Source organism: Protopterus annectens, chromosome 1.part1 (assembly GCF_019279795.1).
Source record: "Protopterus annectens isolate FY-2018-M chromosome 1.part1, PAN1.0, whole genome shotgun sequence".
Lineage (NCBI taxonomy): Eukaryota > Metazoa > Chordata > Ceratodontiformes > Protopteridae > Protopterus > Protopterus annectens.
Window position 1 is genome coordinate 1,554,389,314 of NC_056726.1, and position 14,982 is coordinate 1,554,404,295.

A 14,982-nucleotide genomic window follows, 5' to 3' on the forward strand; every position below is an offset into this window, starting at 1 on the left:
GAGTATGGAATTGAGGTGAAGAAGAGAGTACAGGCAGGATGGAGTGGGTGGAGAAGAGTGTCAGGAGTGATTTGTGACAGACGAGTACCAGTAAGAGTGAAAGGGAAGGTCTATAAGAGGGTAGTGAGACCAGCTATGTTATATGGGTTGGAGACAGTGGCATTGACAAAAAGGCAGGAGTCAGAGCTTGACGTGGCAGAGTTGAAGATGTTAAGATTTGCACTGGGTGTGACGAGGATGGCCAGGATTAGGAATAAGTATATTAGAGGGTCAGCCCAGGTTGGAAGGTTTGGAGACAAAGCCAGAGAGGCAAGATTACATTGGTTTGGACATGTGCTGAGGAGGGATGCAGAGTATATTGGGAAAAAGATGCTAAGGATGAAGCTGCCAGGTAACAGGAAAAGAGGAAGGCCTAAGATAAGGTTTATGGATGTGGTGAGAGAGGACATGCGGTTGGTGTGACAGAGCAAGATGCAGAGGACAGAAAGAAATGGAAACAATTGATCTGCTGTGGCGACCCCTAATGGGAGCAGCTGAAAGAAGAAGAAGAAGAAGAAGATTCTATTAGCAATATACAATATATAATATACAGAACAGCATCGCATCAGTAATACATGATGTATAATATACAGAGCAGCATAGTATCAGTGATACAGAATATGTAATATACAGAGCAGCATCCCATCAGTTATACACAATGTATAATATACAGAGCTGCATATCATCAGAGATACAGAATGTATAATATACAGAGCAGCATCCCATCAATGATGCAGAATGTATAACATGCAGAGCAGCATCCCATCAGTGATGCACAATGTATAATATACAGAGGTGCATCCCATCAGTGATACACAATGTATACCATAGAGAGCAGCATCCCATCAGTGATGCACAATGTATAATATACAGAGCAGCATCTCATCAGTGATCCACAATTTACAAGGCAACATCCCATGAATGATACACAATAAATAATATACAAGGCAGCATCCTGGCAGTGACACACAATGTGTAATATACAGAGTTCCATCCCATCAGTGGTACATGATATATAATATATAGAGCAGCCTTCTATCAGTGATACACAATATATAATATACAAAGCAGCATCTCATCAGTGATCCACAATTTACAAGGCAGCATCCCATGAATGATACACAATAAATAATATACAGAGCAGCATCCCAGCACTGATGCACAATGTATAATATACAGAGCAGCATCCCATCAGTGATACAAAATGAATAATATACAGAGCAGCATCCCGTCATTGATACATGATATAAAATAAACAGAGCAACATCCCATCACTGTTTCACTATACATAATATACATAGCAACATCCCATCAGTGATGCACAATGTATAATATACAGCGCAGCATCATATCAGTAGTGCACAATATAATATACAGAGAAGCATCTCTTCAGTGATAAACAATGTATAATATACAGAGCAGTAATCCATCAGTGATGCACAATGTATAATATACAGAGTAGCATCCTATTAGTGATATACTGAGTATCATCATACACAGCAGAATCCCATCAGTGATATTCAATATATAATATAGAGGGCAGCATGCCATCAGTGATACACAATTTAAAATATACAGAGCATTATCCCATCATTGAAACTCAATGCATAAAATACAAAGCAGCATCCCATCAGTGATACATGATATATAATATACAGAGCAGCTTCCCAGCAGTGATGCACAATGTATAATATACAGAGCAGCACCTCATCAATGATACATGATATGTAATATACAGAGCAACATACCATCAGTGATACACAATACAGAATATACAGAGCAACATCCTATCAGTGATGCACAATGTATAATATACAGAGCAGCATCCCATCAGTGATGCACAATATATTATACAGAGCAATATCCCATCAGTGATGCAGAATGTGTAATATACAGAGCAGCATCCCATCAGTGATGCACAATGTATAATATACAGAGCGGCATCCCATCAGTCATGCACAATGTATAACATACAGAGCAGCATCCCATCAGTGATACTCAATGTATAATATACAGCGAAGCATCTCATCAGTGATACACAATGTGTAATATACAGAGCAGCATCCCATCAGTGATACACAATGTATAACATACAGAGCAGAATCTCATCAGTGATGCACAATGTATAATATACCGAGCAGCATCCCATCAGTGATTCACAATATATAATATACAGACCAGCATTCCATCAGTGATACACAATGTATAACATACAGGTCTATATCATATATTCGCAATTCCAAAATATCAAACACCATTAGTTCGAACTTGGAATTTCGAAATATGATAACATCGAACACTCAGATTAGTGACTTTTTTTCCCAGGGAAAAAATTCTCTGTTCTGAGAAACATACACACAACACATGCACACCAAAATAAATAAACCACACACCTACACTTAACAAAACCCTACTTCTATCCCTACACTAAACTGTACATACATTCCTATCTATCCACTAACTTTAACCCGCACCCTAATCCTAAGGGGTCCGTAACTATCACACACATACCTTATGAAACTATACACAAACAAATTAATACACACACATACAGTTAACAAAACCCAACCCTACACTAAACCATACATACATTCCTAACTATCCACTTACCCTAACTCACACCCTAACCCTCAGGTCCGTAACTATTGCACCACAGTGGAGGAAATGGCAAAGCCATGGAACGGCCCACCAAAATCTTGCCCTAGATAAGTTTTGATGTTCCAGGGCTTTGCTATTTTCATCCTTTGATGTAGTGGGTTCAATATTATAACATTCAAAGTTTTACAACTTCTATGTTATAATATAGACCCTAACATAGAAAGCAGCATCTCATCAGTGATGCACAATGTAAACCACAGAGAGCAGCATCCGATCAGTGATGCACAATGTATAATATACAGAGTAGACTCCCATCAGTGATGCACAGTGTATAATATACAAAGCAGCATCCCATCAGTGATACAGAATGTAAATATACAGAGCAGCATCTCATCAGTGATGCACAGTGTATAATATACAAAGCAGCATCCCATCAGTGATACACAATGTATAATATACAGAGCAGCATCTCATCAGTGATGCATAATTTATAATATACAGAGCAGCATCCCATCAGTGACACACAATGTATAATATACAGAACAGCATCCCATCAGTGATGTGCAATGTATAATACACAGAGCAGCATCCCATCAGTGATACTCAATATAAAATACAGAAAGAAGCATACCATCAGTCATGCACAATGTATAATATACAGAACGGCATCCCTTCAGAGATGCACAATGCACAATATACAGAGCAGCATCCCATCAGTGATACAAAATGTAGAACGTACACAGCAGCATCCCATCAGTGATACACAATATATAATATACAGAGCAGCATCCCATTAGTGCTATGCAATGTATAATATACAGAGCAGCCTCCCATCAGTGATACACAATGTATAATATACAGAGCAGCACCCCATCAGTGATACACAATATATAATATACAGAGTAGCATCCCGTCAGTGATACACAATGTATAATATACAAGGCAGCATCCCATGAGTGATACACAATGTATAATATACAGGGCAGCATCCTGTCAGTGATACACAATGTGTAATATACAGAGTTCCATCCCATCAGTGATACATGATATATAATATATAGAGCAGCCTTATATCAGTGATACACAATATATAATATACAGAACAGCATTGCATCAGTGATACACGATATATAATATACAGAGCAGCATTGCATCAGTGATACAGAATATATAATATACAGAGCAGCATCCCATCAGTGATGTACAATGTATAATATACAGAACAGCATCCCATCAGGGATGCACAGTGTACCATATACACAGCAGCATTCCATCAGTGATAAACAATATATAATATACAGGGCAGCATGACATCAGTGATGCACAATTTATAGTATACAGAGCAGCATTCCTTCAGAGATACATGAGATGTAATATACAGGCAGCATCTCATCAGTGATAAACAATGTTTAATATACAGAACAGCATCCCGTCAATGATACACCATGTATAATATGCAGAACAATATGCCATCGGTAATACACAATGCATAATATACAGAGCAGCATCCCATCAGTGATGCATAATGTATAATATACAGACCAGCATCCCATCAGTGATGCACAATATATAATATACAGAGCAGCAACACATCAGTGATACACAATATATAATATACAGATTAGTATTCCATCAGCGATAATATTTTATATCGCATGAGTGATACACGATAAATAATATACAGAGCAGCATTGTATCAGTGATACAGAATATATATTATACAGAGCAGCATCCCATCAATGATACACAATGTATAAAATACAGAGCAGAATCTCTTCAGTGATACATTATATATAATACACAGAGCAGCATCCCATAAGTGATGCACAATGTATAATATACAGAGCAGCATCCCATCAGGGATACACAATGTATAATATGCAGAGCAGCATCCCATCAGTGATACATGACATATAATATACAGAGCACATCCCATCAGTGATACACAATACATAATATACAGCTCAACATCCCATCAGTGATGCACAATGTATAATAGACAGAGTATCATCCCATCAGTGATACACAATGTATAATATACAGAGCAGCAGCACATCAGTGCTGCACAATATAATATACAGTGTATTATCTCTTCAGTGATACACAATGTATAATATACAGAGCAGCATCCCATCATCATCATCATCATCATCATCATCATCATCATCATCATCATCATCATCATCCCAGCATCAGCAACATTAAGGTTTTAAGAACCCTGGATGCCATATTTGCTCTAATTGCAGCTGAAAGCCCTCCAGATGTAGCGTCTCTAGTAAGTGTCCCTGGACTAGCTGATAGTTGTTTTAGCTATGTTCTATCTGGAAGGTGTAGCCCCGCTCCGTTCGCGCCTCTCACTTCATTCCCCTCCCACCCCCCATATCATTACTTTTATACCTATCTATACAACCACACCCCCTCACTTCCTCCCTAATCCCCCACCCCTCTACTTCCTGTTCTCACACTATCTCCCTCCTTTGCTCCTCCCCACACCTACCTACTATCCACTATCCAAGACTACTATACCTTACTCCCACCCCTTCCTCTCATCCTCTGTTCTACATCCCATAAAGTGACATGTCTCTTACAACTCAATCTATACTTTTACCTTCCCTACTCCATATTCTCTATCACCTCACCTCCTATCACTCACAATGACCTACTCCCTATTTCCATCCCTCAAACACCACTCTTAACTCAAGTACTACACCACAACCCTATCTGCTAATTTGTCCCTCCACCCTTCCCCCCACCACTCCCATTCCTAAAATAACAATATCTCCCCCCTCCTCTTTAAAACAAAAGTCTGCTTACTCAAATTAAAACCCCACTACAAACCTATACTTCTATCTGGTGACATTTATCCTAACCCAGGCCCTACAGACACTACCCTGAACAATAACCCCCCCGAATCTAAACCTGCCAACCCCTCCAACTCACAAACTCAAGTGCCATTCTACTCTATCAGTGCCAGGAGCCTTGTAAATAAAGTTTAAGAACTCCATGGATAGCTAACTATACTCCTGACATAGTTACCCTAACTGAAACATGATTAAAACCACATCATCTGGACAGTGAAATTATCCCTCCTGGCTATAATATCCTTAGATTAGATCGACCTAAAAGAAAAGGAGGAGGAGCCTCCATACTCTACTCCAATTGTCTCTGCCATATCAGCCTACACTAGACTTACCCTCCTTCTCACTAGCTGAACTCCTACTGACCAACTTCAAACTTAACAGTTTCAAACCATAACTGTTGCAGCAATCTATATTCCCCCCCCCTGGTGATAATATTAACATACTTGACAACATCCTATCGCACCTCTTACATACCATCCAGAATGAAATAATTATACTGGGAAATGTTAATATTGACTGGTTTACAATACAAGCTCCCAACACTACTTCCTGTATAAACCTACATGGGTTTGAGCAGCTAATCACAACCCCAACCTACATTAATAAATCTCACCTACCTAGCTGTCTTCTTGACTGGATATTGGTCTCCCACCCTCAAAACTATCATAACTCCCAAACCCTTCCAAATGTCCTCAGCGACCACTGCCCTATAACAGTTACCAGACATACTCCCCACCTTACCAAACCTAACAAATTTATTACCACCCGCTCACTTTCTCATTTCTGTCCTAACTCCTTTATTCACCAACTATCCAAAATTAACTGGTCTTACATCACCACTCTTCCTTTAGATGAAGCTGTCCACTCCTTCAACACTACATTCCTAAACATTCTTAACTCCCTTACTCCCTTGCTCCTCTTCGCACGATTAGAATCAAATCTAATACTGCTCCCTGGCTCACTAAATCTACCAGAACCCTCATGAAAGACTTGGATAGGATTTGGAAAATGTGGACTAAAACTAGGACCCCTTCTCTTCTTCAGAAATATAAAGAACTCAGAAATAAAATAAAAAAATAATCCAGTATGACAAAATAAACTTCTATGCCAATCCTCCCTCTACTCTTAAATCAGACCCAAAGAAATTCTGGAGCTCTATTAAACAGACTTTTCATCCAGGAAACCCTTCCTCTCCTAACCCATGTCCCAATGCAACACCTGAAGACATAGCCAACAAATTTAACAATCATTTTATAACTCAATTACCTCCATAATAAATTCTCTCCCCCCCAGAAACAACACTAGCACCCCCACAAACTCTATACCTCTTCCAAACCCTCCTAACTCCATCTATCTAAAAGTAGTATTAACTAACTATGTAAACAAATGAATAAAATGGAAGAAAAGACCACATCGGATTCTCAAATAGTATAACAGTTAGCGCTTTCGTTTACTAAAGTAAGCAAACTTCTTTAGACAATTTAAAAAGAACACAAGTACACTTATATACATTTACTAATCATGACATCATTTCCTTAGAAAAAACAAGCCTCATTTTAAAGTGCCAAAACACCTTCGCACTGAAAGGCAACCCGTAACATCAGTTCCAAAATAAAAATAAAAATAAACAAAATAAAGCACAATAATAAATCACATACAAATTACTACATATATCCACCTATATACATATAAAAAATGTATAATATATATATATGTTCAAATAGATATACAACAATATGAGATAAAATCATAATTATAAATCTATCTACCTAAAGCTTTTAATTTCAAAATGCTCTTAATGGAAACTAAATCATTTAATCCTGGAAGGACCCGTTACCTAATACTGATTCTGGTGCTTTGGGTAAATTGACTGCTTTAATAAAATTACTGTCGCAACGAGTGGACAGTTTGGCTAGTCAGGTTGTGACTGCCTTGCCTCGTGGATCTGGAAGTTCCGTTAACCCAGTTTTGAATGGTTTACCCAATCCAACCGCACCTGGGACATCAGCGTGTGCCGTAGGATTGCAGGATCAAGGCAACCACCTTGCAGGAACTTCTGCTTCCTCTTTTGTGCCTTGTTCAGGTTTTTGGACTTCAAACATGACTTTCAGGAAGACGAACAAGCATTTGCTTACTAACGGTGATGCCAGTAGTGCAGTAAGTACGCCATCTGTTATTCAGACCCTGGATGACTGGTTTAAAGACCCAGTTTGTTTTGTTAATGGGTCTTTACAGTTTGATAATACTAGGAACTCTGACATTGGGGAAAACAATTAAATTAACAATTTAAAAGTGTATGACATCAAACTGTTCAAATTTAAAAAGTTACAAATTGAGGTGCAATATTTGTCTGAGTGCATCAAGAGGCAGCAAGTCCCAAAGGGACTTAGACAATGGCGCTTCCCTACTGGGTTAATTTTAAACTCAACATTCCATAAAGAACTTTTAAGTTTGTTTGATCAACAAGGTGTTGAGTTTATGGAACTGTTAATTAAAGATTATTGTAGGCAGATGGATAACTTGAAAGGTGAACTGGCGGTATTGGATTCCAGCATTCGGTCGGATAATGACTTTTTGCGTTATAAATTTGACTTTTTACGTATCTTTTCTAGTATTGAAAATGCTTTGCTTAAAATCAAAGAAAATAAAATCAGGAAGTTTAACAGAGATTCTCTGGTCTATGAGAAGGGCTTAGCGTACCCTTTACCTCCTTCTAATGTGAATGGGAATGCTAATTCAGGGTCTAACAGTGACCTGGGTGATTCTGCTGAAAATTCTACCATTGTTGTTGACAATAATGGGATTCAAATGAATGATGTTATATTGAATGAAGCGTCTCCAGTTAGGAGGAGTGAGAGGCTTGCTAACAGGCATACTACCAACAATGTAAACAGTTATAATAACACCAACACCAATAGTTCAAATCAAAATCAGGGTTTTCAGGGACACAAGAAAGTAAACACTGGTAGACAACAAAATCGTCCACAGCAACAACATCATTGAAGGAAGAAAACTCAGAACAGGAGGAGGAGATAGTTACCTCTCCTTGTCCTGTTAGACACTCTAGTCCTATTAAGACCCAACAAAGAACAGCTCAGATTTTACTTAACAGTACACACGATTTTAGAATTTTTAATTATTCTACTTTTATCCCTGCTCCTTTACTTATAGATGTTCTTGCCAAGGGGTTAACCTTTGTCCCTTCAACCAGAAGTGACCTAGCAAGAACACTTATTGACCTTAAAACCTACGCTAGGAAATTGAATTTGAATGTGTTATTTGGTAATAACTCTAGCCTCATTAAAGATTTTAGAGTTGCAAGTATATTCAATCCAGCTTTACACCCTTCTATTTTATTATTTGAGAAAATTTGTGAGAATGACTTCAGGACACTTTTGAACACTAGGGGGCCATCCAATACAGGACTATGTAATTTAACCCGACTTGAGAAGGATGCTTTGGATGATTTGAGGTTTGCTGACATTCGCATTATTAAGCCCGACAAGGGGGGTGGGTTGGTTTTTATTGACAATGAAGATTACTACAACAATATGGGTTCTCTGTTGACAAATGAGGCTTATGTGAAAGTTTCCCTCAATTAAATTAATGGAGCATATCAAAGAATTAAAGGCTTCATTAATGATTTGTCCATTGAGGGACGTATTGATGTTGACTTATTGAATTTTCTTTTAATTCCTTACCCAATCACACCCACCTTGTTCGGCTTACCTAAAATCCATAAAAATCTGGAGAAACCCCCTTTTTTCCCCATTATCCATGGGAGGCAATCTATTACCTATGGTTGTGCAAAATTTGTGGATGTCAAGCTCAAGGAAGCCCTGAAAAATGAAACCCAGATCTGCAAGGATTCGTGGGCATTTTTAGGTGCTATGAACAACTTTCCATTTTCTGAGAATTGTAATTTCCTCACAATTGATGTCCGTGATTTATACACTACTATTCCTCAGGACCTCGGTTGTGAATGGGTTAGGGACTTTTTGTTGGAACAGCATTTGGATGGTTCTTCTATTGATTTAATTATTTATTTGTTAGAGTTGGTTTTGAATAATAATTATTTTTTGTTCAACAAAGAATTTTATTTACAGAAAATGGGTGTAGCCATGGGGTCTCAGTGTGGTGCCACCTTTGCAAACACAGTGATGGCCTACTGGGAAAAACAATTCCTATTTAGGGATTTGGTTTTTCAAGAAAAGGCCACATGGTACCCTCGTTATTTGGATGATCTTTTTATTCTTTGGTGTGGTGATAAAGACTCTGCTCTAGCATTTGTTGAGCATATTACTAAATTCATGAATTTCCTTGAATTTACATGTGAATTCCAAACTGATCTAATTTGTTTCCTTGATGTAGAATTGAGTAAAAGTCCTTCATTGAATGGGTTTATTTCAAAAATATTCAGGAAACCGACATACTCTAATGCATTCCTTCATTTTTCCAGTTGCCATCCTTTTCATCAGAAGAGAGGGGTTGTTAAAGGTCAACTGGTGCGAGCCGCAAGGATGGTTTCTTTGGAAAATGAGTTTATAGATGAATGCAGGTTATTGAAGGAGATGTTTAACAAGCAAGGATATCCTATCAAATTAGTGGATGACCTCATTGATCAGGTCTCTTCTAAAAGATCACGTGGATTATTTAAACCATTATTGAGTATTCATGACAGTAATAGCACTATTAATTTGGATTATTGTTGTCCGAATATCCATTTGGACAACATGGGTGCCACTTGCAATGAATCAACAATAGACTCGGGCAGCAGAGAATTTGATTTTAAACAATTGTGTGTGTCTTCTGATGTTGAATTAGCAAGGTTGAGTTTTATAACTGCTTTTTCAATTGATGCTTCTCTTTTGAGGTCAATAATTTTTAAAAATTGGTATTTTTTACTGGATGACAACTCAATTAGTCAACATGTAGGTGAATTTCCCTTTGTGGTTTTTAGGAAAGGCAGGAATTTGAAAACGCTTTTGGAAAATAGCACCTTGAAATGTCATGCCCCACATTGTGGAATGTTTAAATGTGAGTCTTACCGTTGGTGCAAATATATTGATGTGGTAACCTTTTTTATAATAAATGGTAAAAATATCTCATTAACGATAAATTTAATTGTAATACTAGAGGGGTGGTTTATTTGAGCCTATGTTCGAAATGCCCTGTTTTGTATGTGGGTAAAACAGAAAGACCCCTTAAGAATAGAATTTATGAGCATTTGTATGCCATTGACAAAAGAAACTTGAATAACGCACTAGCAAGGCATATTAATGCTTTCCCGAAGCATGAATTTAAGTTTTTGGTTATTGAAAAAATTCCAGATAATATTAGGGGAAGGCCAATGGATCTGAAGTTAGAGGAGAAAGAGGAGAAAGAACTTATGTGGCAGTTGAAATTGAACGCCTTAATCCCTCCAGGCTTAAATGATTTAGTTTCCATTAAGAGCATTTTGAAATTAAAAGCTTTAGCTAGATAGATTTATAATTATGATTTTATCTCATATTGTTGTATACCTATTTGAACATATATATATATATTATACATTTTTTACATGTATATAGGTGGATATATGTAGTTATTTGTATGTGATTTATTATTGTGCTTTATTTTGTTTATTTTTATTTCGGAAATGATGTTATGGGTTGCCTTTCAGTGGGAAGGTGTTTTGGCACTTTAAAATGAGGCTTGGTTTTTCTAAGGAAATTATGTCATGATTAGTAAATGTATATAAGTGTACTTGTGTTCTTTTTAAATTGTCTGAAGAAGTTTGCTTACTTTAGTAAATGAAAGAGCTAACTGTTATACTATTTGAGAATCCGGTGTGGTCTTTTCTTCCATTTTATTCATTTGGTTGCAGTCTGTCGTTTTTGCCAAGTTAAACTAACTATGTAAAGTCATTACTCTCTAAACTTAAACCTTGCTCCCCATCTGTTGACAAGCTACCCTCTTACTTCCTGCAGATTGCCTCTGAACCTCATGCCTATCCTGCATCCATCTTAATCAACCAATCCATTTCTGAATCCTATGTCCCCACTGTGTGGAAGAATTTCTTTACTCTACCCATTCACAAAGGGGGCAACTCCTCAGACATATCCAACTTCAGACCAATTGCCATACTCTCTCGACTCTCAAAAATCCTAGAGAAATGCATTCACAAGCAGGTAATGCATTACCTTCACCAGGAAAACCTTCTCACACCCACACAGTATGGTTTCTGTCCCAAGCATAGTACAACTACTACACTCATATCATTCATTAACATAGTGTCCCTAGCTTGGGATAACAATAAACTTGTCTTATGCCTATTCCTTGTCCTTTCTAAAGCCTTTGCCACTGTCTCTCACACACTCCTCCTAGATAAACTCACTAACTTACATTTCTCTCCCCCTGCTATCTCCTGGTTCTCCAGCTATCTTTTAACCTGCCAGCAATCAGTTAAATGGCTCTCTGCATTATCCTCCCCTCTCACTGTACAAATGGGAGTCCCCCAAGGGTCCATACTTGGACCACTACTCTTTAATATTTTCACCAACTTGCTCTACTCCTCTTGTCCTCAGTCATCTCTTGTGCAATATGCCAATGTCTCAACTGTTATAACCATTGCTGACAACCCAACTGACCTCCACTCAACTACCCAGGCATCCTTCCACACCATTGAGACTTGGCTTAGTGATAACAAACTAATACTTAATCCAAAATAAACTAAGCTCCTACTCTTCCTCCCTAAAAACATCACCACACTCAAAAGTACAGTTACCATCTTATCCTGCAACAACACTATCATCTCAGCTGAATCTAGTACTAAATTGCTAGGTGTTACAATAGATGATCAGCTTAAGTTTGATCTCCATATTACTAACTCAGTAAAAAGAACTCATCAGAAACCTGGACACATTTTACGTAGCAAGAAATACTTAACTAACACTGCCCAAATAACTCCCTCCCAGGCTTTATTACTCCCAACACTCCTGTAAAGCTGCCACATATTCACAAACCTAAATTCTACACTTATTTCCAAGCTTAAAACTACATATAATAAGATTGCCAGATTTGCAGCTAACCAAACCTACAAGTCACACCACTGCTTTGCAATACAGCAACTAGACTGGCTAGAATTCCCTCAGCTGCTCCAACAATACCAACTATAAATCATCCACTCTATCCTCTATTTACCCTCCTTCTGCCCCAGCCTCTCTACTATCATATTCAAATATTCACCTGCTAGCACACTACACAGCTCAAATCAAGAATTATTACACATCTACAAACCCAAAACGAAAATAGGTTGGCTTCTCTATAACTATATCCCAGCTATTTCCTGGAACCAACTCCCCTTGGAAATAAAATCCCTCCAGCATAGCAAAAGTTTCAAATTAGCCACAAGGAAATACATAAAAACAAAATGGTCTTGCCACTGTAGCCAACCACCCTGAAACCACCATCTTTTCTCCTATTTCACCACCTCACTCTTAATGTATCTCTAACACTATTCCCCTGCCTCTTCTACCTCTTCCCTTCCTCTATCTCCAATCACTCTTAATTCTTACAATCTCAAAACAACCTACCAATCTAGTCTGTCTACTATACTCTACCTCCCCGACATCTCATACTAGCCATTCCTACTTTCCTTTATTGTTTCCAAACTCCTATACAACTAGATCTTACCCACTTTAAATAAACATCTGCCTAACTATTAACTCATTTTGCTCTAAGCAGCTAAAATAATATTGTAACCAGTCACATTTTCTTCTGCTAATTGTTTAAAACCTTGTTTGTAACAACTCACATACTTGTATGCCAGTTGTTAATATTCTGTATAATTGAATTACCTGAGGAACATTTTTTTCTCTCCAGGTCTCTGCTTGTAAGATCCTATAACTGATTGTTACTACTATGTTACTAAAATTTAATAAATTGTTTTCTAGTGCAGAGGAGCTTTATTTCCACGGGCCACTGCTGAAAATGAGCCAAAAGCTCAGCCAGACTAACCCGGTTAACAAATGTAAAATAAATAAATAAATAAATAAAATAAAATAAAATAAATAAATCCCATCAGTGATACATGACATATAATATACAGAGCAACATCCCATCAGTGATACACAATACATAATATACAAAGCAACATCCCATCAGTGATGCACAGTGTATAATATACAGAGCAACGTCCCATCAGTGATGCATAATGTATAACTTACAGAGCAGCATCCTATCAGTGATACACAATGTATAATATACAGGGCAGCATCCTGTCAGAGATTCACAATGTGTAATATTCAGAGTAGTATCCCATCAGTGATATATGATATATATTATATAGAGCAACATTCTATCAGTGATACACAATATATAATACACAGAACAGCATCACATCAGTGATACACGATACATAATATGCTGCAGAGCAGCATCCCATCAGAGATACACAAAGTATAATATACAGAGCAGCATCCCATCAGTGATGCACAATGTATAATATACAGAGCAGCATCCCATCAATGATGCACAGTTTATAATATACAGAGCAGCATATCATCAGTGATACACAATGTATAATATGCAAGGCAGCATCCCGTGAGTGATACAGAATGTATAACATACAGAGCAGCATCCCAGCAGTGATACACAATGTATACCATAGAGAGCAGCATCTCATCAGTGATCCACGATGTATAATATACAAGGCAGCATCCCATGAGGGATGCACAATGAATAATATACAGGGCAGCATCCTGTCAGTGACACAAAATGTGTAATATAAAGAGTTCCATCCCATCAGTGGTACATGATATATAATATATGGAGCAGCCTCCTATCAGTGATACACAATATATAATATACAGAACAATATCGCATGAGTGATACATGAGAGATAATATACAGAGCAGCATCACATCAGTGATACAGAATATATAATATACAGAGCAGCATCCCATCAATATTACACAATGTATAATATACAAGGCAGCGTCCCATACATGATACAGAATGGATAATATACAAAGCAGCATCTCATCAGTGATGCACAATGCATAATACTACAGAGCAGTATCCCAGCAGTGATTCACAATATATAATTTATAGAGCAGCATCCCATCAGTGATGCACAATGTATAATATGCAGAGCAGCAACCCCGCAGTGATTTACAATGTATATTATACAGAACAGCATCCCATCAGGAATGTATAATATACAGAGCAGCATCCTATTAGTGATATGCAGTGTCACATTTACACAGACGCATCCCATCAATGATATTAAACATATAATACACAGGGCAGCATGCCATTAGTGATACACAATTTATAATATACAGAGCAGCATCCCAACAATTAAACACAATAATACTACAGAGCAGAATCCCTTCAGTGATACATGATATATAATACACAGAGCAGCATCCCATAAATGATGCACAATGTATAATATACAGAGCAGCATCCCAACATGGATACACAATGTATAATATACAGA